Source organism: Mastomys coucha, unplaced genomic scaffold (assembly GCF_008632895.1).
Source record: "Mastomys coucha isolate ucsf_1 unplaced genomic scaffold, UCSF_Mcou_1 pScaffold22, whole genome shotgun sequence".
Classification (NCBI taxonomy): domain Eukaryota; kingdom Metazoa; phylum Chordata; class Mammalia; order Rodentia; family Muridae; genus Mastomys; species Mastomys coucha.
This window is the reverse complement of record NW_022196905.1, coordinates 215,389,801-215,416,914: the sequence shown is the minus strand read 5'-3', so window position 1 is coordinate 215,416,914 and position 27,114 is coordinate 215,389,801. Positions and strand designations below refer to the sequence as shown.

At 41.3% G+C, this 27,114-nt stretch overlaps 1 protein-coding gene and 1 long non-coding RNA gene across 2 annotated transcripts in view; one reads left to right on the top strand and one right to left on the bottom strand.

Moving 5' to 3' along the window:
- The window catches only part of Nr3c2 (nuclear receptor subfamily 3 group C member 2), a 335,477-nt gene extending 335,074 nt beyond the window's left edge, over positions 1-403 (bottom strand). The window contains exon 1 of the mRNA XM_031340365.1: positions 316-403. The gene's annotated coding sequence lies outside the window, so the exon portion shown is untranslated. The remainder of the gene's footprint in view (positions 1-315) is intronic.
- A 443-nt stretch (positions 404-846) lies between these two features.
- LOC116069598 overlaps positions 847-27,114 on the top strand; it is a 54,753-nt gene continuing 28,485 nt past the window's right edge. The window contains exon 1 of the long non-coding RNA XR_004110056.1: positions 847-1,303. This is a non-coding gene — a long non-coding RNA (uncharacterized LOC116069598). The remainder of the gene's footprint in view (positions 1,304-27,114) is intronic.

The window sequence follows — 27,114 nt, the reverse complement described above, 5'->3', positions numbered from 1 at the left end:
TTTTTCCACTAGTTCAATATGCAAGAAAGCTTACTATCGAGGATATTCACTTTATAAAGTGTGAAAGGGGTGCAGGTATAGTGGAGGAGGGGGGACACTAAAACTATTTTCTAACGATCGTTTGTCTGCGCGAAGAAATTTCGACCCCTTTTCCTTCGCCCCCACCCTAATTCCCCTCCCGCCCACCTAAGCACTGGACTCGCTAAGCCGAAAGATGGACTCCCTAAGTTTAATTTCTACGGACTTTTAGACTGGTTTGAAGCTCGGCTTTGGACTCCCCTGCTGGCTAGGAGTCAGCACCAATGACGTACACACCTAAATCTGGTCCCCTGGCCCTTGGCGACCGGCAGGCCGCCGGCGGCAGCTGTGCAGCTTCAGGCTCACCCTCGCTCCCCGGGACCTGAAGCCCCAGAGGAGGAGGGCACATTGTGCCAAAGGCCCCTCCTTTCCTTACAGTTAGTTAAGCCTCATGATCCCGGATCCCAAGCCCAAGGAGACAGGAACTCTCAGCCACTCCCGCAGGACACTCCCCAGAAGCAAAAGGGACTGCAGCGGAGCCGGCAAGCTGATTGGGACTCCGGACTCCGGTTCCCAACAGTCCCCGGGGTGGAACTGGCCCTGGAGCCCCTACACACACGAACCCCCCGCCGAGTGTCCCAACTTTCCCAGGAGGGTAGCTGTCACGCGCGCTGGGCGAGCACTCTCAGCATCGATCACGCCCGGGGCCGCGCGCGGGTGGCGAGCTGGAGCTAGGGGGAGTCCCGGACCCGGCGGCCCGGGCTCGCCAAGCAGCAGTGGCTGCCGCTCATCCAGTGTGGCAGAACTATTCATTATTAAAGAAATGGACCCGGCTCTTTTTACTAAGTTTTTTTTACCTCCTTTAGGGAGGGCTGGTTTTGCCCTGGATCGAAGCTTCTAGTAAAATCTAGGTTAGAACGGCTCGGAGCAGCCGCTGCGCGCTCGCCAGCCTCCCAGCACCCTTGTCCCGGGCCGGCCTGGCGGGCACCTGGCCTACTGCCGGCAGCCCACCTCCTTGAGCCGACCCGCTTCCTCTGTCCTCAGCACTGGCCCAGTCACCTCCGGCCTCCCTTGCGCTCCCCGGCCCCCTCCCGCCACTGTCGGTGCAAAGTGACAGTCGCTGCACTCACCTTTTCTAGGACATGGTAGGGAGGCTGGGGCGGGGGAGGGGGCCAGCGAGACTCCCGCCGTCTCCGCCGCTGCCGCCGCCACCAGCAAGTCCAATACCCGCTGATCGGCAATGAGGATGGAGAGGATAGCAATCCTGGCAGTCGCCCTACTGACGGTGGGTATAGTATTAGAGCGACTGTACAGATACCCTCTTGGAGGCGGCGAGCCGGCAAGCCGGCGAGCTGGCGGCACTAAATCGCGCCGAGGGGGCTGCGAGCACCCGCCGGTCCCCAGCAGTGGCGGCCGGGCCTGGGGCCGGCGGGTCTCCGGGGCTGCTGGTTCGCCCCGCAGTGACTGTGGAGGTCCCGGGAGCCCGCCAGTCCAGCGGTAAGCTCCCGCGCCCGCAGCGGGGAAGCGCGGATCTCCGCGCCCCCTCCCAGGGCTGGGGTGGCCGGTGACAGCTCAGGCGACAGAGTCGTGTGTGTGTGTGTGTGTGTGTGTGTGTGTGTGTGTGTGTGTGTGTGTTTGTGGGGGCAGCCACAGGGGGAGCCCTCGGCGCCGTGGCCCCCTCCCCGGGTCACACCCTCACTAGCAGTATGAGGCTGTCCAGCGGTCCTGCCACCCGCTGGTGGGAGACAGGGGTGCTGGTGGAGGTCGTCGGAACCCCAGCCACTGACAGCAAGAAGGCCGAGGGAAAAACGGAACCCCAGTGCACGCACCCTGTATGCTTCTCTTCGCGAGTCCCCAAAGTCGGCCCTGACCTGGCGCCTGGCTTCAGGTGCAGGTGCCACCGGAAAGGGAGCGGAGGGCTGGAAGACCAAGAGCGGGCCAGGAAGGAAAAGTTTCTTTCCTGCGCCTCCGCTGCCCACCCAGTACGACAGCTCTTGGGTCGCTGCCCTACCCCCACCGTGGGGGGGAGGACACCAGGCGGCCCGGGGTGTCTGCGCATCAGGGCGCGTGGGAAGCGACCGCTAGCGACCCCGCGCTTCGATAGCGGCCGCCCGGAGCGCTGCGGGCCCAGAAAGGAGCGAGCGGCTGCAACCCTCCCCCGTCGCGCGCCCCCGCGCCGCCCCGCGCGCCCCCGCGCCCTCGCGCCCGCCCGGGCAGACACCTACGCAGATGCGAAAGTGAAAGGCGGGCTCCCTGGCCGGGCCGCGCGGCGCGCGGGCACGCGGCTGTGGGAGGAGGACGGAGCCGGAGCCTGGGATCCCCGGCGCCTTCTCACTCTCCAGCCTTTGCCAAGTCCTAGCCTCTCACCCCAAGGCACTCAGGTCATTCCAGCCCAGTGAATGGGTGTGCGCGCGCCCGTTTTCACGCGCACTCGCGCGTGTGCGAGATTCCCTCTGTTCAAGAGTCTTCCAGTGCACCGTTACACACGCCCCTAGTTGGAAGTCTGCCGGGAGGGGAAGACTAGTGCCACTAGTAGTACACGCTCACCAGTTTGCTTGCTTTTTTAGGGACGAGTTAAATAAATCCGGGAATTGACCTCACAACCCTCTTTTCTGGTTTGACACTCTTTCCACAGTTTTCTAAGCCTCTCTTGCCCCTCCCTCTTCCCAATTCCTTCCTATGCAGCGGTGAAAGTTGCTGGTCGCTATTCAAAACGGAACTGTCCTGTTAAAATAATCCCTGCTTTCTCCAACCCCATTCCCACAGTCCAACATCAAGCTTAGTTTGCTCCACCACCCACAGCGTTGACACTTTTCAGTTCTTTGGTGGCTCAACATGGCTTTTTGACATGGGGCAAAACAATGTTTTTCTGCTTTTTATTTGTAAAAATGTCTTCTAGGTTAACTTTTGTGAAGATATGTCTTAGGTGAGATCAAGAAAATGCTTTATATAATTTATAATAAAATTTAGTCTTATATTCAGCTAACTTTAAAAAGGACAATTTGAAATATACTGATGTTGGCAGACTGACTGGAAATGCCTCAAAAATAAGATGGATTGGTAGTGACAGACTAGTTAAATGAACAGAATGATGGATATACATATATGTGCATATATACATATGTACATATATATGGCATATGTAATATAATAATGGAAGAATCAAATTGCCAGTACAAAAGAGTTTTCTCCAATTTCCTTGTATGTTTGAAATGTTTTTCATAGTGAAACATTGGATGAAGAAAAGCCACCATTTATTGTAACTGAGATAATGTAAATTCCTTTTCCGAGATTGACATGTTAGGCTTGGATGATTTCCTTCCCATTTACAGAGTAAATTTAACACAAGGATTCTTTCCCCACACGTTCCTACCACTACATTAATCAATGCTTTTAAATACAGACAATGTGATAAAAGTAGGGTATAAAATGGAGTTATAATATCTGCAACATTTTAGATATTTAGGAGATTTTTCCCCTATGTTTTTATTTGGCCACTTTGCAAATTTTTATCTGCCCTGCCTTTACAGTTGTTTGATATTAAGATGTAAGATTTTATAATATATATATTCTTTTGAAACCCTCTTGTGCCAAAATCGAGAGGTCATATATGTCAGTTTCTTTTATTCCTGGGGAGAGATTTAGAAGATCTTGCAATTATCCATAGGCAAAGTTTTAGGTTTTTCTATTTTTAAATCCTTATCTGAGTATTAAGTTTCCCTTGCATAATCTTGCTTTGCGGGCATTCTGAGAACACAACAGCTCAGTGCTACAACTCCTTGTGAAGGACGGTGGGTAGGTGGTATTGCTTTTGATAGGACTAGTTTACCAGTGCACTATCTGAGGGACCCGCATGAGAAAGAGAGAACACAGGGCTTTGGGTGTTAGGGTAGGGACAGAGTCATTTACATGTCCACCAGTAATGAGTTCTGTGAGCTGCAGTATGTGTCTAGCAAAGCCATTGCTTTGAAAAAGGTATTTTCTAACTATGTTTGTTCTTCCCAATCCTTTAGATAAGCATATTTGTTCTTTGCAAAAGGATGGGAATTTCAATTTCTTTTGAAACAGAGATTAAAAATTAAGACATGGACAGCCACGAGAGCTATCACTCTGTCTTCTATATAGCTGCCAAATGTCTTAAAGCCTCAAGCAGCCACAGACATGTCCCCCTTCTGACAGTGAGAGCACATTCACAGGCTGAACCTGAGGACAACTCCCTCGCCCATCCCATCAGTGTCAAACTCCCTGAGGTTTGCACAGTAAAGTGCACGACTCGGCTTTTGCAATTTACATGTGTGACATCACATCCTCTATTATGTAACTTCAGAAACAAAGCCTAATACCTAAGTTTGTGTTGGAAAAAAAAAATCTTTCCTAGCTCTGTTTTAACTTGAACAGAGCCACCCTTGAATTCCCTGTTTCCAATCCCATTTCTTCAACAGCTGAAAATGAGCAGGATTTATAAATTGGAAAATCTCTTTCACCCCAAATTGAACATATCTTTCTTCTTATTTCTTTATTTGATAACAAGAAAGTTAAGCATATACAGTTTATTTGTATTAAATAGTTTCTTTTTAAGATAAAGGCTAAAGCAGTTAGTTACAATTAACTTCATTAACAAGCCTAGCCTTGCTAGGGTTATTTATTGTTTGTTTGTTTGATTGTTTGTTTGTTTAAGCGTTTCTCCTCCCCTGTCTCTTACCAGCTGTTGGAAAGAGTTGAGAAAGACAGGGAGAGCTAGAGAAAAATGGGGGCAGCTTCAGAGAGAGAAGATGACTAGGACAATGCTATCACATTCAGCTTCTTTGTTTACTGCAAAACACACATGTTACAGTTTATAAACACTGCGAGCAAGGAAGAAATTGCAGACTGGAAGATAAATTCAGAACATATTAGAGATTTTGCTGATATCCAAAATTGCCCAAACTCATTTTTCTACACTATTTGGAATATTTGCTTCATCTTTCATTATTCACTAATTTGAATAATTAATGTGGGATTTGTTTACAGATTGATTTATCTGTCTACCTTTATTCCATTTTCAGGCAGTTTAAATGGAAAATTGACAAACTTCCTCCATTTCTATGGCCAGATTTTGAGATGGGAGAGCCCCAAACAGTACGATTAGTATGCCGTGTTATTAGAAGCAAATCAGATGTCATTGGGCCCACACTGAGGCTCTAAATTTAGGAATAATGTACAGTAGTTTAAAGGGGGGAGGGACCTAGAACAGTATAGTTTAATAAAAATAAGGACATTTTCATTTTCTCCTCTTTTCTAATATATTCTTGGTGCAGTGGAGAAATGCATCACCTTTAAATAACTGTGCTAATCTTACATAAATAACTGCATGGTTGTGTGCTCATTAGGAAACCAGGCTGTTTTGTGGTATAACACTCAGTATGAGTGCACATGCTCACACACACACACACACACACACACACACACACATACACACATGTACACATATATACACACACACATACACAACACATGTATATACACATTCATACACAAATACATACTACACACCACACATATTGAACACACATACCACACACACTACATACATACACTCACACACCACACAAACAATACACTTACACACCACACATACACATACACATATGCACATATATGCACATACACAGATATGTACTCAGATATGCACATAAAAACACATGCACATAGATATACACCCCACAGACACATGCACAGGCACTACACACACATGTACTACACAGACACTACACACACATTACACATACCACACACACATACCACATACATATCCACCATATATACTACATGTTCACACACACACACACACACACACACCACACCACATACACACTACAAACATTCAGCCCCCTCCACCCCCCAACACCTACACACACTGAAACACACTGGGCAAGAGTGCGAAGCTTCTGCCCCTGTGGAACTAGACAAAACCCCATTTAGAATCTCTTACCAGGCTGCCACAGGAGCGGTTGGTTCTTCAGTAGTCACTGCTATATTTTTAGCAGCATTTTAACAGCTGTCAGTAACAACTAAGACAACATTTTGATCAACAATCTTTTTTTAATTCTATCAAAGATGATTGCAAAAAGAGTGCCTCAATATTTAAATGTTTAGCCATTAACAAGAAATAATGCCTTATGATAGGAAATGCTACAAACACAGAGGCAGGCATAAGGTAACCACATAAAAGGAGGCCTAATTGTTTTTTTTTTTTTTTCACTTTGAGTCTTCTGAGGCCTGTGTACGCATAATAAAGGTAACCATTCCCAAAGGTGTGGTCTATGTCAGAAAGAGAAACAGCATAATAGGATGGTACTAGATTCTTGTCGCAAGTTTACAAATGGGTGGAGCTTAGTTATATGGGCAGAGAACATGAATAGAGTTTTCCCCCAACAGAGTTTAGAAAGGGAGGTTATCATATGTCAGATATATAACCCTGCAAACACCAGACAGAAAAATGGAAGACACTTCATGACAGATGTCATCATTATCCATAAAGACAATTGTGACTATCCGTGTATCTGTGTAACTGTGTATATGTGGTAACAGATAAGGTGTCATGGGGAATGTATTACAGAGAAAGGAACCAAATCTCCCATGTGTCGTGTGCAGTTTCCCCAAACTGAATGATTTTGACTACAAGAGAAGTAGAGTTGATTGTGTTTTCCTTCATAAGCCTTTGAACTCATCTTCCTTAGAGGCCGTCTGCTCATGTCAAGGGCTTAATCACAGTTGTGAGTTTCTCCTAAGAAGGCAGCTAAGTGTTTCACTTCATTTAGGTGGCAGGGTGGAGAAGCTATGTATTCTTTCATCAAATAGCATGTTTATTGCATAACATATATGTTTGCTAATCCTATTGGGGTTTCATTACTTCTTTTAATAGATAATATTTTAAACTATATGACAGACCTTGTTTTTCTTTTTCTTTCCAATTTTCATTTTTTTATTTATTCACATTCTTGTCATTGCTTCCTCTCTTGGTCCCTCCTCTCACAGGTTCCCTCATCCCATTCCTCCTCCCCCTTGCCTCCAAGAGGGTGCTCGCCCTCCAACAAGCCTTTCCCTTCCCTGGAGCTTCAAGTCTCTCAAGGATTAAGTACATGTTCTCCCACTAAGACCTGACCAGGCAGATCTCTGCTACATTTGTGCCAGGGGCTTTGGACTGGCTCATGTATGCTCCTGGTGTGTGGCACAGTCTCTGGGAGTTCCCTGGAAACTGGGTAAGTTGAGACTGCTGATCCTCCTATGGGGTTGTTCTCCCCTTCAGTTTCTTCAATCCTTCCACTAATTCAACCATAGGGGTTCCTGACTTCAGTCCTATGGTTGGATGTAAAGATTTGCTTCTGTCTCAGTCAGCTGCTGGTAGGGCCTCTCAGAGAACAGCCATGCCAGGCTCCCATCTTTAAGCACATCATAACAGTAATAGTGTCAGGCCTTGGTGCCCTCCTATGAGATGGATCCGTTGTTGGGCTGGTCCTTGGTCTGTCTTTCCTTTCTTTTCTCCTTTTTTTGTCCCTGCAGTTCTTTTAGACAGGAACAGTTCTGAGTCAGAAATTTTAACTGTGGGTTAGTAACCATGGCCTTCTGCTTGAGGCCCTGACCATCTTCTGGAAGTGGGCTGTTTGAGTTCCTCTCCCCAATGTTGGGCATTTTGGCTAAGGTCACCCCCTTTGAGTCCTTAGAGTCTCTCACCACCTGGGTCTCTTGTACTTTACACCGCCCCCCCCCATCCCCAGCCCCTGAGGTGGCTTGTCTCCATTCATTCTCTTGGCTCTCTGGGCTTCTTTTCTGTCTCCAGATCCTCATATCTGATCCTGTTCCTCCTTTCCCCCTCCCACCCAGCTCCCTCCCTCCCTCTGCCTCCTGTGATTATTTCCTTCCCCCTTCTAAGTGAAATTGAAGCAATCCTCACTTGGTCCTTTCTACTTGTTACACTTCTTACAGTAGGTGGGTTTTATGCTAGGTATTTTGAACTTTTTGGTTAATGTCTACTAATCAGTGAGTACATACCATGCATGTCCTCTTCATTCTGAGTTACTGCATTCAGGATGATATTTTTTAGTTCCACCCATTTGCCAGCAAAATTCATGAGCCATTGGGGTTTAGTTCAGGAAATTTCCCCCTGTGCTAATGAGTTCGAAGTTCTTTCCCACTTTCTCTTCTATTAGATTCAGTGTATCTGAATCCATCTGGACTTGAACTTTCTACAGACCAATAGTTAGAACAGCACCATTTATTGAAGGTGCTCTCTTTTTTCCACTGTATATTTTTGGCTTCTTTGTCACTTGTGGGTTTACTTCTGTGTCTTCAATTCAATTCATTGATTGACCTATCTGTTTCTATAACAATACCATGTTTTCCTTTTTAATCACTATTGCTTTGTAGTACAGCTTGAGGTCAGGGATAATGATTCCCATGGAAGTTTTTTTTTTTTTTTTTTTTTTTTTTTTTTTTTTTTTTTTATTGTTGAGAATTATTTTGGCTATCCTGTGGGTTTTTTTTTTTTAAGACAGTGTTGTATGTTTATTGGAGCATTAGTTATAGCATTCAGTACATAGAAGAGCTAGGCTTTCAACAATGGAGAAATGGATTTTGACATTATGATAATCACACACAACATGTTTTTCCTTAACTGTTAAAAGAAGAGTTCTTGTCTTTGGTTACAATATTATCCTGAGTTTTTGTTTTTCATATGAAGTTGAGAATTGCTCTTTCCATGTCTTTGAAGAATTGTGTTGAATTTTGATGGGGGTTGCAATAAATCTGTAGATTGCTTTTGGTAAGATAATCATTGTCACTATGTTAATCTTACCAATCCATGAATATGGGAGATCTTACCATCTTCTGAGGTCTTTGGTTTCTTTTTTTTTTTTTTTTTTTTTTTTCTTTTTTCAGTGATTTGTAGTTCTTGTTGTACAGATCTTTCACTTGCTTTTCAGGCTTGCTGGGGTGTCCAGGACTTGCTGTGGTGGGAGAACTGGGTTCTGTCACTTATGATCCTGCACTTCTCTCTGGCAATCTGGTTATCTCTGGTGTTAACTGGCTTGGGTATCTCTGACTAGAGCTGACCTCCTTGGAGGCAGGCAATGGTGTCTCTGGTTAGGGTAGGCCTCATGTGTCTCTAGTTAAAGCAGGGCTCCTATGTCCCTTGTTATTGGGACCTTCTGGGAGGCAGGCAGGCTGTGTCTATGGTTACTTTGGGCCTCCTGGGAGGCAGACAGGCTGTGGGGTGTGAGAAGGTATTGGCCTATTGATCTAGCCAAGGTAGAGAAGTGAACTAGTAGGAAGGTGGATCCCTGCAGGGTGGGTGTCAGCTGGGCTCTGTATATTTGGCTACCGTGAACCTCCTAGGAGGAGGCTGTGGCCTGTGGTCAGGTACCTGTCCATTGATCTGGCCTAGGTAGGAAGCAGGCCAGAAGAAGGGTTGGGGTAGGGGAGGTGAGTCCCATGTCAGCTGGACCCTGTGGTTGTCCCAGCTGGAGTGGGAATTTGGGGGAGATTCTCACCTGTGTGTTTGATTACTGCAGACTTACTGGAATGTACACAGACTGTAGGTGCAGGCTCAAATTTTTTTTAAAAAATGCAATTTTGTAAAAAAAATAACAGAAAAATTTAGATATACTTTGTTCTTTTCTAATACAAACCATTTTACAGGTAGATCTTTTTAGCTGATAGTGGTTTTTCATAGTATTAGGTGGTTTTATAAATATTCATGTTTAAAAATAAAACATGAAGATTTTATGTCAGATATAAATGTATATGTCTATATCATATACCATATTAATATTTAAATCACAATCTATCTTCGAGTACTTAGTGCTAATAATATCTTGTCCCTACTGTCTTTTTTAAATTAAGTAGGTATTTTAAAAGAGACTTATTTTAAAAATGTGTACAGTACATATATATATATATGTATATATATATGTGTCTATACCATATATATCTGGTACCTGTAGAGGCTAGAAGAGGGCATCAGATCTCCATGAAACTGGACTTGTGAGCCACATGTGGGTGCTGTGAAACTAACCTGCGTCCTTTGCAGAACTCATAACTGCTAAGGCATTTCTCCAGCCCAATAGTCATGTTTTTGCTTGTAACTTAGCTATTTTTAATTTATTTTTAAACTGTATTGTTATTATATGGTTCAAATAATTGTTCTTTTTCTGACTGTGTGTGAAGATGGGTCTGTTACATGAGGTAGAGTTTAATTGATATTTCTTCTTCAGTTTTCATTAGAGTCTATTCAAAACTGATGAAACCTTTGTAGCACCCTCTTTCTCTTTCTCTCTCTCTCTCTCTCCCTCCCTTTCTTCCTTCCTTTCTTCTTTCTTTCTTAACTTAGTAAGGTGTTATATTGTGGTAAAATTTACTAAGATACAAGTCATTGTCATGGTTAGAATATGCTTGGGGCAGGGAGTGGCACAATTTGGAAGTGTGGCCTTTTTGGACCCTCATCCTAGCTGCCTGGAAACTAGTCTTCCACTAGCAGCCTTCAGATGAAAATGTAGAACTCTTAGCTCTGCCTGCACCTGGATACTGTCATGTTCCCATCTTGATGATAATGGACTGAACCTCTGAACCTGTAAGCCAGCCCCAATTAAATGATGTTCTTTATGGGAGTTGCTTTGGTCATGGTGTCTGTTCACAGCAGTAAAACGCTAAGACAATCATCATTTTGTGAACAAATACCTTTTGTGAACAAATAGATTTGGTGGCATTAAGACAACACATTCCTCTTCTTTCTTTCTTTCTTTCTTTTTTTTTTTTTTTTTTTTTTTTTTTTTTTTTTTTTTTTTTTTTTTTTTTTTTTTTTTTTTTTTTTTTTGGTTTTTCGAGATAGGGTTTCTCTGTGTAGCCCTGGCTGTTCTGTAGACCAAGTTGGTCTTGAACTCAGAAATCCACCTGCCTCTGCCTCCCAAGTGCTGGGATTAAAGGTGTGCACCACCCGGCTTAATCAATTATTTTATAAAAGGATTTTCTTTATTCTGGGGGAGTGGTACACTTCCAATTTACTTCTGCAATAATTGTATCTCCTTGTTAAGAATGGTATTGACATGAAAAGATTTTTCTTCTTTAAGAATTTGAACACTGAGATGCTGGGGACAGTTCAGTGGTTCACTACACTGGCAGCTTATGCAAAGGACTAGGATTCAGTTATGAACATCCACACCCTGGTCCCCAACTCCTTCAAGTCCAGTTCACGGGGAAATCAATGTCCTCCTTTGGTCCCTGAGGTTACAGCACTCAGGTGGTGCACAGACACATATAAGCAAAACACTCATACTAAAAATAAAACAATAAATCTTCAAACAAAATAAATCAAAAAAGAATTTTATTCAAGATAGATGAATTACTATGTTTTTAGAAATAGAATAATTAAAGAACTTCAGCAGAAGTAACATGAAGCTGCATTTCACTTGTTAATTCACTGACCTGGAGAGCTAAAATAAAAAGAAAGGAAACTTCCCTGAAGACTTGGCAGTGTTATATGCTTCACAGGGGAGGAAAGACGCACTGTGAGGAGCTTCTGAAAGGAGGGTCACATGGAAAAGGAGATTTTCTCTCCTGGTAGATGGTGACATCCCAGAAACACTAACCACAACAGCATGATATAATTATAAATGTTAGGAATGGGTTGCATAGTCATGAAAACTGGAGAAGAGTCAAAACCCATCTGATGGCACACACACCCAGAGACTCTCAAACACCTGTAACTTTAGCTCCGAGGGATCCAACACCCTTTTCTGGCCTCCGTGTGCACTTGCATACGTGTTTGTATACACTCATGCAAACACATGCACACACATACATAAAACAAAATCTTTAAACAATGTTATTGAAGTATTTAGCTATGAATATTATTAGGCACAATGTATTTTATACATTTTATAAATATTCCATAAAATAGTCCAAGTATACAAAACCCACCTTACCACCTTCAGTCCAGTTACTATCTTTACATCAGCAGGGATAATATCCTATATTATTATAGATTGCTAAGGAAATAAGAAGCTGTTCGCAGGAGTGATACATTTCTACTTCATAGAAGTCACTGTTTAGTCTTTTACTAAGCCACATGGTAAGTTTGTAGAGCAAACTGATTTAATTGGTGATTGTTTCTTTATGTAAGAAAATACACCCAATACAATACATTTTTAAATAATAATCTTCAAGAGATAGTAAGAACTTCAGTTTTGTGAGATAAATAAATTTGAAGCTCTGTAGAAAAGCCAAGAAAGAAAATCCTTCAGCCACATACAGCCGTCCTAGGGAAAGAGCTAGTGAGCTAACTTTCCTGTGCATGCTAGCACAGCTGAGAATGTATGGGAAGCCACAAGGCCCTCTGTACCTGTCACATGGCACAGCACAAGGTTAGAGCCAGGTAGACTTGTTCTCAGTTGGTACGAAGGAAGATTCCTGATGCCTGGCTTTTAGCCAGTGTGGATCTTGATGGACTGGAAGCTGAATCTGGCTGGCCAGTGCTGACACACACACACACACACACACACACACACACACACCGCACATGTGTTTAGATTGCTTAATGTTGAGATGGACTTTGAAAGAAGTTATAAACTTGTTACTTCAAAGGAAATTGGAAATAGATTTATACTGATCTGGGCTAGTCAGAGCTCTGCAAGCAGAGCGACAGGAGGAAGCTATCAGCTTGCGCTATCATTTTTAAATAAAAAATTTCAGAGGAAAAATAATGGGAAGGGGGAAAAGACCCCCAACATGGCCTGATAAATAAATGGATTACTACATTTTTTACAGGATATTAGATACTGGAACTTTGATATATGTCCTTTCACATTTACTTTTTAAAAGTCACCACCTTCAGCCACAGAGTAGGGGGTCATATAAAAGAAGAATTCCAACTCTGAAGATAGCACCATGGCGGCCACTTGCCTCATGAATGACAAGAAGAGAAGGCTGCAATCCAGGAAGGAGCCAGCTGAGGTCCAGTCAAGGAACATGTCTGCCTGCCTTATCACTTCCATCTTAGCAAGGCCCACTTCCACCAGTTAGGTCTCATTTCCCGATCTTCATCACCCACCAGTGATATTCACCAAAGGATGAGTCGTCTGATGAGATCAAAGACTTAAGAATCTAATCGCTTAGCACTACTTCATCATCTTGCTCCCAATCTCCGAGCCCCAATTCCATAGACCTGAGGGTTTATCTAGCTGATTTCATATTCAAGCCATAGCAGAGGTGAAGGCTGAAAACTTTGGGTATAGATATCACCTCCAACAGTACTTTATGATTGCAGGTAAATTGTTAAGCCCCATGCTTTAGTTTCATCATCTGTAAAATGAGGAAACACTTACTTCATAGATTTGGGGTTCGGATTGGCAACTTATATAGGAGATGGAGTGTATCAAATAATTCATGTCTGCCTCAATATCTTCACACGTGTTCATTTCTAAACCACCTGTTCCTAACCATTCCTCTGTCCACATTCTTTCTTTTTCCTTCTTTTCTGTTTTTACATATAGTCTCCCCACCCCATCCTGCTCGCATCCCCATTCCTCTTCCACTCAGTTCCCTCCTTCCATCTACATCTGATGATCTTTTTTCCCCTTCTGAGAAAGATTCAAGCACCCTCCCTTGGGCCCTCCTTGTTATTTGGATTTTTTTTTTTTTTTTTTTTTTTTTTTTTTTTTTTTGGTTTTTTTGAGACAGGGTCTTTCTGTGTATCTGTATAGCCCTGGCTGTTCTGGAACTCACTCTGTAGACCAGGCTGGCCTGGAACTCAGAAATCCGCCTGCCTCTGTCTCCCAAGTGCTGGGATTAAAGGTGTGTGCCACCACTGCCCGGCGTTATTTGGATTCTTTGAATCTGTTGATTATAGCATGGTTATCCTGTACCTTATGCTAATATCCACTAATCACTGAGTACCTACCATGCATGTTTTTTTGAGTTGGGTTACCTCACTCAGGATGATGTTCTCTAGTTCCATCCATTTGTCTGCAAAATTCTTGATGTTCTAGTATATAATGGCTGAGTAGTATTTCATTATGTAGATTTACCACATTTTCTTTATCCAATCTTCAGTTGAGACACATTTAAGCTGTTTCCAGTTTCTGGCTATTACAAATAAAGCTGCTATGAACATAGTTGAGCAAGTGTTCTTGTGGGATGTTGGAACATATTTTGAGTATGTGCCGAGGAGTGGTATAGCTGGGTCTTGAAGTAGAAATATTCCCAGCTTTCTGTGAAAATGCCAAATTGATTTCTAGAGTGGTTGTGCAAGATTACATTCACACCAGGAGTGGAGGAGTGTTCCTCTTGCTCCATAACCTTGCTAGTATGTGCTGTCCTTAGAATTTTTGATCTTAGCCATTCTGACGGGTGTAAGGTGGAATCTCAGAGTTGTTTTGATTTACATTTCCCTTATGACTAAGGACTTTGAACATTTTTTTTGGTGGGGGGAATCAAAGAATTTTCAATTACTAAAATTATGATATTAATTGTATATTTTATGGGTAAAGTGTAAAAGTTCAACTCCATATATAATGATCAAATAAGAAAAATTAGTATTTTCATATCATTCAATGTTTATTATTTTTTGCTATGGGAAACATTAAAACTCATAACTTCAAATTACTTATCAAATATGTATTAAATTGTTTTGAACTATTGTCATAGTACTGCTTTTTCTAATACTATGAAGAAAAATATTCCGAAGAAAGTCTATCCTTAATCCCTCATGTTGTGCTTTGATGCCTTGTATCAAGCTCCCTGGTTACTATCCTTCCTAGCTTCTAGTACTCATCCAAATCATGGTCTCTACTTTTCAGAAAACAACTTAAAAATTTCAGTATACAAAGGAAATATTTAGTATTTGTCTTTCTATGCCTGAATTACTTTGGTAAACATAATGTCTTCCAGTTCTATCCATGTTTTCAGAAGTGACAGGATTTCATTTTTCATGATTGAATAATATGCTACCACATGTAATATTGACCATATTCACTGTCTCCACTCATTCACTTGATAGACACACCTCAGACTTATACTTTATCATACTTAGTAATGAGATATATATATACACACACATATATACATATATATACATGCATATATATTTGAAGCTATAAATAATATACCAGAAATAGCATCTACTATTTTGCCATTTCCTTCACTTCTTTCCTCCCTTTCTCTGTCCCCTCCCCCTGCCTCCTCCTCCTCTTCTTTCTCTCCCTTTCTCCTCTCTCTCTCTCCTCTCTCTCTCTCTCTCTCTCTCTCTCTCTCTCTCTTTCTCTCTCTCTCTCTCTCTTCCTCTCTCCCGGCTGAGTAGTATTTCTCTCCCTTTCTCTCCCTTTCTCTGTCCATGTGCATGCCATGGAATATGTGTGGAGGTCATGGTGGCAAATGTCTTTAACTACTGAAACATTGAAACATATTATCAGCCCTACATATCTATTTTCTATTTGTCTGGTTGGTTGATATTATTGTTCTTCCTATGAGGTTGCAAACCCCTTCAGATCCTACAGTCCTTGCCCCAACTTCCTCATTGGGGTCCCTGCACTCAGTCCAATGTTTAGTTGTGTACATCCACATCTGTATTGGTCAGAAATTGGCAAAGCCTCTCAGGAGACAGCTGTAGCAGGGTCCTGTCAGCAAGCACTTCTTGGTATCTGCAATGGTGTCTGGATTTGGTGCCTGCTTGTGGGATGGATCCCAAGTTGGGGCAGTCTCTGGATGCCCTTTCCTTCAGTCTCTGCTCCATTTTTTGTCTCTGTCTTTGCTTCGGGGTTAAAAGCTTTGAGATGGGTGGGTGACCCCATCCCTCTATCAGGGGCCATGCCTATCTACTGGTCTCTACGGGTTCTATCTCCCCTTCACTGCACATTTTGACTAAAGTTACCCCTGTTGGATCCTGGAGCCTCTCATTTTTCTGGTGTCTGGAACCCTCCAGTGGCTACCCCCAGTTCCTCACCTCCCACTGTTACATATTTTTATTCTATTTCCTGACCTTCTTACCTTTCTCTGGTGCCCCTCTATTTCTTTATGTGCTTCTTGGCCATTCGTGATTCCTCTGTTGAAGATTCTTTGTTTAGCTATGTAGGCCATTTTTAATTGGTTTATTTAGATTGATAGTGTCTAACTTCTTGTGTTCTTTATATATTTTGGATATTAGCTCTCTGTCCTATGTAGGGTTAGTGAAGATCTTTTCCCAACCTGTAGCTTGATGTTTCATTCTGATGATGGTGTCCTTTGACTTAGAGAAGCTTTTGAGATTCATGAGGTTCCATTTGTTTGCTCTTGACCTTAGTGCCTGAGTAGTTGTTGCTCCTCTGTGGTTTTTATCTTGAGGATCTGGCTATCTGGCTTCCTCCACTGTCTATGCATACCCATCTCCCACGTGCCAAGCCAGTCACTGAGAAGTGTGTTATTTTTGTGGTAAAATGCTATCCTACCCTAACCCTACACCCTGCAGCCCAATATTTATAGGCATAAACTTGACATCAACATTTAGGTCATTGTAGAATTTTTAATCCACTAAAAGCAAATTCTCTTAGATGGTGTGAAACAGACAACAGATGGTGTGTTTCATGGGCACACACACACACACACACACACACACATTATTTCTTTGTTGTTGTTGTTTTGTTTTTGTTTTGAGCACTGAGAATGGCTATATATCTCAATCTCTTTCTTCCTTTTAGGTATGATATAGGTGCATATCCTGCTATATTAACAGAAGAAATATAGTCTACCTCAGGTCTGGCTATGAATCTCCCTGGGTTATTGTCTAAATTATCTTTTCTCTTACCATATGTTTAGGTTGGAAGCATTGGAGTATAGAAGGAAACTTCTCCCAAGTCATCTCTTGGTGGAAAGCTACCAATGCCAATTACATGGGACTGTGAGAGAGGCGAGAAATGATTCTTTATTTTGTCTACCCCAAGAGATTTGGGGCAAATATGTTATTGTATTGCCCTAATTTAGATAGTAGAGAGGAGGATTAATTAGACAAGAGAAATTAAGATTATACTGGATCATATGTAGTACATTTCAGTGTAATTATGTTACAAACAATATTACTGAACTACTTGTGGCATTTTCAGTGTATTGTAGAGAAAGGATGTGGATCATAGATTCATCTAGAATCAGATTGAGATTCTGTCCCCAGCCTTTATAAACATTGGCTTCAAAATGTTCTATCTCTGGAATCAACATAAAATGTATCTTTTAACACTCTTATTGGATAAGTAAATTAAAACCTCACAGATAATATTCATTAATTTCTACCCTTCCAACTTTGTAATATGCCTAATCTAGTATATAATATCAGTGAATTTTTTAGAAAGCATATGCTAAACTGCTTTCTAAAAAATTTGACTTTGTAAGAACTCTGTATTAAATCTTGACAAAATGGAAGCAATTTAGTCCACACAAAGCACCCATTTCCTTAATATGTGCCCAAATGAAAAAAAAATCATTATAAAACTTTTTATGTTGAAAATAGTACTGAGTAGAGAACAATTTTCCCTTTATTTAGTGCATTATTCAGAAAGTTCCCAAGTTAGAAAGTTTATGCTACGCACCATAGCACAATCTTGAAAATATTGTATTTAATTAAAATGGGAATGATTGCAATAGCATTTATCTTTCAAAACCTCACATAAAAATTTTGACCCATGAAATATTTATGAGTTAATTTTCCTTTCCCCATCTTTATTTAGCAATCAGAAAAAATAGTTTCCATTTCAAAATACTGAGGGTGGGCCACTAGCAAACTGTGCACCAGGCAGCTTAAAGATACCTCAATCCCATACATGTATGATCTGGTCACTTGTACACATGGGGCAAACACAGGCTTCAAAGACATACATATAAGGGTTGCCACTTGCTAGCTAGTACTTAAATTGTTAAGAATTCATGATATCTATTGGTGGCTTTTTTAAAATGAAAAAAAAACCAAGTTGCTATATTACCTACTGTGTTAATATAAAATGCGAGTGGCTGAAAAAAATTACAGTTGTCATGTAAATACCATTAGTAAGTCCACAGATATTCATTTAGGCCTATAGTTCTTGATCCTACATCATATATCTTCAAACTACTCTTTGTGACCAAGTAACTCCCTGTGGCCCAGCTTCTTGTTTTCAGACCCTCCACAGGCTTTTCCCTTCATCTGTGAAGCAGACATTTGTGAGCATCAGTAGAATAGCATCACGCTCCTTCTGTCCCTGCCTCTCATATCTTCACTCATCATTGCTTTCTTTTTTCTTCTAATCATTTTAACCTGTAATACCCTCAAGGCAATCCCGAGACCCCTAATAACCTCTCCCAACCCTTTATCTCACAAACATGAAGTTACATTTTACATGCCAGCTTCATCTATGGCAACATGAAACATCATATAAAGTTACAAATACTTTAGAGAGAAAAAATCCTCCACTTATCTCTAAAGTACAATATATGAGGCCATTTTTATGCATCACGTTTGAGACTGCTATGCCATCCAACTCAGCCAGGTTTTCCTCCAGCGTTGGAACAGATTGCTGTTTTCTCCTTAAATACCTGATGAAGTAGTTGGCTTGCATTTTAGGGCCATGTTGTACCAAAAAATGTAACTTTAAACACTTGAATCACACTAGGGAAGTAGGATGCTCATACCATGAGAGCAATTCAGGAACTGAGACCAAGGGAAGGAACACGAGATTCGAATCTCCCTTCTCACACTCTCCTGGGGCATATGCTCTAGCGGGACGTGGGACAGATGCACCCACACTATTTACATTCTTCCTTTCTTTTTCTTCCTGGCACAGTAATTGGAATTGAGTATGGGTGTGAACTTTCTATGTGCTGAGGAGATGTGGCATTTCGAACCATAATGTTTCCTCAGAAGGACAGCTCATGTGAATGGGAATTTAGGAGCCTCAGCTTCCATGGTTGTTGTAGCAGCAATCCCTTTTGATTAATGGAGTGGATGTCTCAGTGGTTGAGAATATATGAAAATGGGAGAAGTACAGGATTAAGAGAACTGATTTATTAAATAACATTGCTTCTTAACATTCACTCTGTACATTTTGAGTTTGTTCTAGGTAGATAGTTAAGATTAGCAGTGTTTAGCAGCATATTAGCTTCTTTCTTTCATTGTTGTGATAAAACATGTGACAAGAGCAACATAAGGAGGAATGAGGGTTGATTTCTGCTCACAGTTTGAGGGTATATTATCCATAATGGCAGGGAAGTCACAGCAGTTGGAATGTAAAGCAGCTGGTCACACTGCATCCTTAGGAAGGAAACAGACAGAAATGATGCTCATCTGGCCTTCCTTTATATTTAGTCTAGAAACCAGGCCCATGGAATGAGGCCAAGTACATTCAAGATAGGTTTTCTCCATCCTTAATAAAACCTTTCTGGAAACACTCCTGTAGATACATGCAGAGGTGCTTCCATGGTGGTGCTAACCCCATCAAACTAACAATCAGGTTAAACATCAAAGCAGCATTGCCAGCTTCAATGCCCTAGATGCCTGTAGAAAATGCCTTAAAGGTGTGGTGTCTGAATGTCACTGGGCACTGTCAGATAACCTTCATCTTTGGGAGGAGACAAAATTACCCTTGTTTGACAGATGCTTCTTTCTGTAATGAAATATGAAGGCCTGGGAGACTTGGAAGAATATTTTTATGGAAGAAAATGTGTGTAGGATTGAGGCAAGGCTTGATGCTATGCCAAAGGCCTTTGGAAGTCCTTAGTCATGGATTGTTGAAGACTTTTATACCATTGGCTCTAAAATTTCATGTAAATTATTTTCTGTTATCTACCCCCCTTCCATTTCCTGAACCTTCAAGAAAGTCTTTCAGAAACCCCAGCACCATGTATGAATGGCTAATCTGTGACCTTTAGGCAATAGAATGAGTCCCCATGTGGGCTGGCACAGCTTGGAACAGGAGTCACAGATTTGCTCAAGTCAAAGGAAATGGTTTCTGGAACCTGCTCCCACCAATAAGGACTGTACGTAAAAGCCCATGGATTTCCACTGTGCACGAGTCATGGGGTTAAATCATGCCCATGCTATCTTCTTGGAGTTGGAAGGCCTCCCAATTGCAGTTTTGGATAGCAAGAGTCACTGTAGAAGATGAAATAATGCTTTTCTACCCAATCTCCCGCCATGTGGATGGGAATGTAGGGACTATAGAAACAGAGGTGAGCACCTGCCATCATTCCCACTGTGTAGCGTCAGCCTGCCACACAACCCCCCCCCCCCCAGTTCCTCATTGCTCTCATCCTCTCAGTGGTACAGACTCGTTTTCCTTCTGTCAGTTGCTTCATCATTGCCTGTCACACAATATGCTTTGAGTTTTCCCAGGAGTACTCTAGACAGGTTTCTTTCTCTTTTCCTATGGCTTCCTCACCACCTCAATCAAAAAGGTTGCTGAACACCTTTGGTCCTCTGTTGAAAGTATCAGATATCTACTGTCTCCAGAGAACAGTATGTTCTTTATTCCTTCCATTCTATTACCCCAAATTCTTCTTTCTTATTAAAAGAGCTCTCTGTAAAGGGAAGACCAAAGTGTGGATACTTCATTCCTTCTTAAAAGGGGAACAAAATACCCATGGAAGGAATTGCAGAGACTAACTATGGAGCAGAGACTAAAGGAAGGACAATCCAGAGACTGCTCCACCTGGGAATCCTTCCCATATTCAATCATCAAATGCAGACACTATTGTGGTTGCCAGCAAGTGCTGGATGACAGGAGCCCGATATAGCTGTCTCCTGAGAGGCTCTGACAGTACCCAACTAATACAGAAGTAGAAGCTCACAGCCATCTATTAGACTGAGTACAGGGTCCCCAATGAAGAACCTAGAGAAATGACCCAAGGAGCTCAAGGACTTGCAGCCCCTTAGGAGTAACAACAGTATGAACTAACTAGTACCCTCAGTGCTCCCGGGTACTAAACCACCAACCAAAGAGTACACATGGTGGGACTCATGGCTCCTGAAGCATATGTATAGCAGGGGATGGCCAAGTTGGTCATCAATGGGAGGAGAGGCCCTTGGCCCTGTGAAGGTTCTATGCCCCAGTGTAGGGGAATGCCAGGGCTAGTAAGCAGGAGAGGGTGGGGTGGTGAGCAGGGGGAAGGGGGAGGGAACAGGGGTTTGTTTTTGTTTTTTTATTTTATTTTTATTTTTTTATTTTGGAGGAGAACCTGGGAAAGGAGATATTGTATGGCATGTAAATAAAAAAATAAAAAAGAGCTCTCTGTATTTTTAATATCTTCAGATTTTTATTTGGTGTATTCTATTCTACTTGAAGATATCAACCCCCAAATACTGCTTCTTACAGTAAACCAAGTTGTAGACTCACAGAATTTTATCTGTACCTTTTAAAATGGCATTTATCATCTTCTTTCTGTTTTAATAGCTACTTGTCCACATGGTGTCTTTTACTCCTAAACTCAGGCATCTTGAAAATTGGAACTCTGTCTTAGTCCTTGGTTCATGGCAGCTGCTAATTAGTTGATTTCAATTGCTTCTATTTCCTTAAAAAGAATTTAAGGTGGCTTAAAAGGACACAAAATAATAGCTAACAGCTTAAATTGGAAGAAATAAAAAATAGGGAAATATAACAGAAATATAAGAATAATATACTACCTACTGATGCCTGTTGAAATATGAAATGCATTTTTCTCGAGGAAGCCTTGTTGATGTGTCAAGCACCCCGTGCAGGGTGAGCCAAGGTTCTGCCCTTGTCTTGTCACTGTACCAAATCCGGCCATGCTTTTGATGTGGTCCGTTAGATGTTGTCATCTTTTTGCATGGCCTGACATAGTGACAATTTCAGGCATGGTCCCTCGATGCCAATCCAAACAAAACAAAATCTTTCTTTTGGGTTTTCTGAGCTGAAGCAAGAAATTTTTGTACATGATGAGCCAGGAAACTGCAGAATCACCTTAGGTAGAGACGGCAGACTTTCAAGAGCCATGAAGGCAAACTACACAGGGAGCAAAGACCAGAGGCAGAGAGAGTCCCCATGGCTTTGATCCCTGGTTCTTGTTTCTGAGGCATCTCTCCCAAAGCTACTCAGCCTTCAAAGCTTTTTTGGATTCTTATTGAATGAGGTTGGAATCCTGGAGTCTGGTTTCTTTGCTCCTGAACTCTCAGAATTGTCTTCTCTTAGATGGCAGGATCCATCATTCACCTATGATTTTCTGAGTTACTTTCTTACCTCAAATGACCTTTAGTTTGCCCTCTTTGCAAAGCCTTCCTCCAGGGTCTAGTTCAAGATATGTCTTCTGCATTAAAATCCTTCTTGATTGATCTTTTCCTTCTCTGAACTGTTATGGCCATTCCCTTACTTCCCAGCATTTCCCACACTGCTGAAATCGATTGATCCCCCCCACACCTTGGTTTGTTCTCATTTGTGTTTTCTGGGTAAGGAATTGCATCCTCCCCTCTCCCTCCCCCATTCTTCTCCTCCTCTTCCTCCTCCTCTTCCTCTCTTCTCCTTCTGTTTATTTACTTACAAAGACTCTTTAAGAAACCATATCTTCTTTGTTTAAAAGCACTTTAATTGGGCTATGATGGCTTGGGGCAAGCAGTGAAGGAGAGCAGAATTTGATCTATATAAAAAAGGAAGCAGTATATGAAATTCTAGCAAACAATCAAGAAAAGAAGATTGAAAAGTGAGGAGCAGAAAAAGCTATTGACAAGAAGGGCTAAGCAGCTCAATAGAGTAAGGAGATTTTGTGATACTTTTCCATGTTTCCACATCCTTTTAGGGGAGGGAAGAAAACAAACCTATTGAGTGCCTAGGGAGCATCCATGAAATAAATTACTGAACAAAGAGATAGAATTTGGGTCTATATCGTCTAAGGGAAAGACAGAGGCCACATACTTCATGCAGGCACTGTAGAGACAGGGAGAACCCCAAACCCCTCTACCTGCAGGAGGCATGGGAAAGGTTATGAGATCTACTTGGGTTGGAGGTGTAGGATAAGGAGCAGGAGGGCTCAGTGCATCTCTCAGTTACAAGTGCTTATTAGCTTTCCACTTTGTGTGTCTCGACACATCGGTGCCTGTGCCCATGTGTGTGTGTGTCTAAGCGTGAGGTCAACATTAGGCGCCATTCACTCTTCAGATGCTTTCAGCCTTGTTTCAGTGAGTTCTCTCTTCTTGGCCTGTACTTGTCAGGGGTAGTCATCAAGCTCTCCCTGGCTTTGCTTCCCAAGGTTAGGATTAAGAATTCTAGAGATGGAAGTTAGACTTGAATGTTTGTGTTTGTTTTGCAAACCCTTTACATATTCCAGCCCCAAAGTCATTTTTCTAATCCCCCTGTCTGTACTGCTAGGTATCTTTCCTGTACTAATGTTGGCATTATCTCTAACAACTTTACTTAAATCAGGCCGTTCAGAGAGACTGTGGGAGAGAGGAAGTTGGCATGGATGGGAAGGGAAGGAAGAGACCTTCTTACTGTCCTCCGCAGTCTTTAAAACTCTTCTGCTGGCCATCAGATTTCAGCATCTGCTGACTTCATTTGTTTTATTCAAACAACCATCCTTTTACTAACATGGTTCTTTTTTGAGGGATGCTGGGTCTCTTTGCTCGTGTGAGTCCAATAGTCTCAGCCCACTGAGGATGTTGATGCAGTTGTATCTCGGTAGTCATCCCACTCTTTCTACTCGCAAAGCTTGCTTTCTCTCATATTCCATCAGGTCCTTTAGCTCTTCTGGGAAACCTGTTCTTACTCACAATTTGCTGTTAGGTTTTAACAGATACAACTACACAAATATGTTTATGTACGGATGTATATGTGTACTACAATATTTGCATGTTAAATTTATATGTGCCATATGACATTGATTATTGTTCTCTTGTTGACTTTATGGTGGCCAATCTGCTCTTACATAGCTTGAGGACCAAATCAATGATTTGACATTCTTATATAGTGGGTGATTATTTCTTACTAGATGTGTAACAAGGTCCTTAGATGATTGTATTCACAAAGGTCAGAGGCTTTGGTTAGTTTGTTATTCTTCCCTAGGGCCAGAACATTGCCTGGAAAATAACAGATCTTCCATGAATATTTATTGAATGCATGAATAAATATGTCTGCCAACTTCGATTACTCCCAGTAGTGAGGGATAATATTTTTTCTTTGTTCTTGCCATGTGATGTTTAGGAGCTTTTCATAACTCTCTTAAATCTAATAACTGTACTTCCTCAGTTGAATATTTCAGCTATTCTGTTTATTTCAAATGCTCCTTGTTCCTTTTGCTTGACATCAGTCATTCTTAATGCTCCACATTCACTTTAAGTCATATTTGGAACATATTCAGCTTAGCTATACTGAAAATGAAACTGGAGAGCAGTGCATATTCATGGCCTCGGCTCTGCCCTTCCGTGTCACCTGGGGTGACACTGAAAAGTGAGACATGTATGGTAATGGGTTAAAGGGATCTCTCTCGAGGTACATGTGATTTTCATTAATGGAAATGCTCAAAACCACAGAGGTATGAATGAGCTCCAAATTAAGAAGATTCCACAATATAATGGGAAAAAATGATTGTGAGAAGCCAAGATGCTTTGAAAAAGGAAAAAAGGAAAAAAGACTTGCTTTTTCAGGTTATCAAGACTGACTTGAATTTATTAATAAATTCAAGGAGGTGGTAGTACACAGATAGACAAACCAAGCAAACACAAACACAAAACAAAGTAAAACAACCAAAAGGCACTCATGGCAAATTAGTCTAGGACATACGTTTTATAACAAAAGATACTGGACCAATTAGCTGGTGGTGCATTAAAAAGCATGCTTACTATTCACACACAAAAATAAAATAGATTTCAGGTAGATTAATATCTCAAATTAAAAAACCCAAACTATAATTTTTCAGGGAAAGTACAGAATATTTTCAAACTTGGAGTAGGAAGAAATATTTCTGAATGACATAGAAAGTGCAGACATAGTAGGAAGCAGAGATGGATGCATTTGACAGCATTAAAATTTAAAGTTTATTTATAAAAAGGACACCAGAAAGAAAGTTCAACATCTAGTCACAAACTGGTTTCAAATTTTTTAGACAAATGTTTGTATAAGAAGACAATGGTATCAGAAGTATATATTTTAAATTAAATAAATGAAATGGTCAAGAATTCAATAGAAAGAGTGGTAAATGATTTGAATAGGAAACTCATGGAAAAATAAAAATAAATGGTTACTATTTTCAACTGTAAATGTACTTAGAGAACTATAGCATCTAATACAATTGAGATTACACATACTATATCCTATTGAAATTCTTATTTTATGTATATGTGCTTACAAATACACACAGATATAAATTCTGCATTTACAAACAAGTAACATATATAAAGAATCTTACAAAATTTGTAACCATAGAAGTTGAGACAAAGCCAAGTTATGAATATCAGGATAATAGGTAAATAACTCTTGGTATTTCTCCCAGTTCAGCTGATATAAACTAATTAGAGATGTATGAGCCAAAATGAACCTCAAGCATTATCCAAAGGAAAGTATGAAAGCCAACTGTGAAATTTATATTATGACACAAGGCTTCTGTATTACCCAAGGACATTTGCTGTCTGGCATATCTGAGTTTCTGTTCTGAGTTTCTCCCCAAGTGTCTCTGAGACATTAGCGTGTGGAATGCTTAAAGAGTGAGTACTCTGGGAAGAAGCTTTTGTGGAAGGAAAGTAGAGGTAGAAGATGGGAGGAGATTGCACAGCCATTGTAAGTACTTCTGGAAGCTTCGAACACTAATATTGACCATCTGAATGATCTCAGTTATGGCAAGGTCTGTCTCTCCACCCAAGACCATGTCACTGACTACAGAGAGGAAGGAAGATCTGTGGGAAGATAGCTTTCCACAGTCTTCTACATAGATACAAGGAATATTCACGCGGACACTCATTTGTCCTTCTGAAAATAAGTCATGTTATAGTTTCCTATCTCCTTTAAATTAGAAATGACCAAGCAATTTGCTTTGGTGAGTGGACCTCATAAATAGTACATTTCACTTTTAGGTACGAGCCTTTCACCATCCGTGTGTCCTTTCCCCTGCCATAGTGACCTGTGGCATCGTGGATGGTAGAGACCCTCCTAGCTGCAGAATGGAGATATTCTGGACCAGTGTCCCCAGCACCCTGGTTACTGGTGAGGTATGATTAAAAAAAGCAAACATTTACTTGTTCACTGCTAACACTGATTCATTGTTACAAAGCGCAATGGCGGCCTCTGACAGATGTCATCTTTCAGTCCCATATCTCATCTTTACCACCTTTTATCTTTCTTCTTATTTATTGCCCGATTATTGTACTTAATGTTCTTTCCTGCCTTGTTCAAGCTGAGTATTTCCCACAGAGTGTTCTGTAAAGAACCAGTCTTGTGGGCTGTTTTGGGGATCACCATTTTTATAGTTTTAAGGTAGGAAACCACACACAGCATCATTCTCTCAGGGGTTTATAATTGCTCATTAGCATATTAAATTTCCTAAGCAGTCTTTCCATAAAAAAGTTCTGTTTTAATTAATTTTCATTTTTATTTCAGAAACTCATTGGACTATAGATACCTAAAAATAACATCCATTAACATCTGACAAAGGAACACATTTTTGGAAACTATGCCCTTAGCAATTTTCCTCTTTCCATTGCAAATTAAACTCATCCAGTGGGTCTATGGAAGAGAATGGAATTGGAGCTTATTCACAGTGGGTTCAAGAACTAAGAGCCTTTCTATAAACAATGCAAGTCAATAGAATTGACTTGTAAAAAACTATTCAGTTGGATTTAAAAAAAATAATCTATACTGATTTGAAATAAACTGAAGAGCAAAGTATGTGTGGAATAGTTGGTCTTGCATGAGCTAAGGCTGGAAATGTGTTTTCAAAGATTATATGTAGATAAATAAATGTAAAAATTAAAATTAGTTCATAATGACTGCCAAATGGATGAGTATAGATAGAGCTTACAGTTAATAAAGGTATAATTGGACAATTGATAACTGTATTTCATATATTGAATTCCAGTATAAAGAATTTACTGAGTCACAGAAACACTCAATCTCTCTCTCTCTCTCTCTCTCTCTC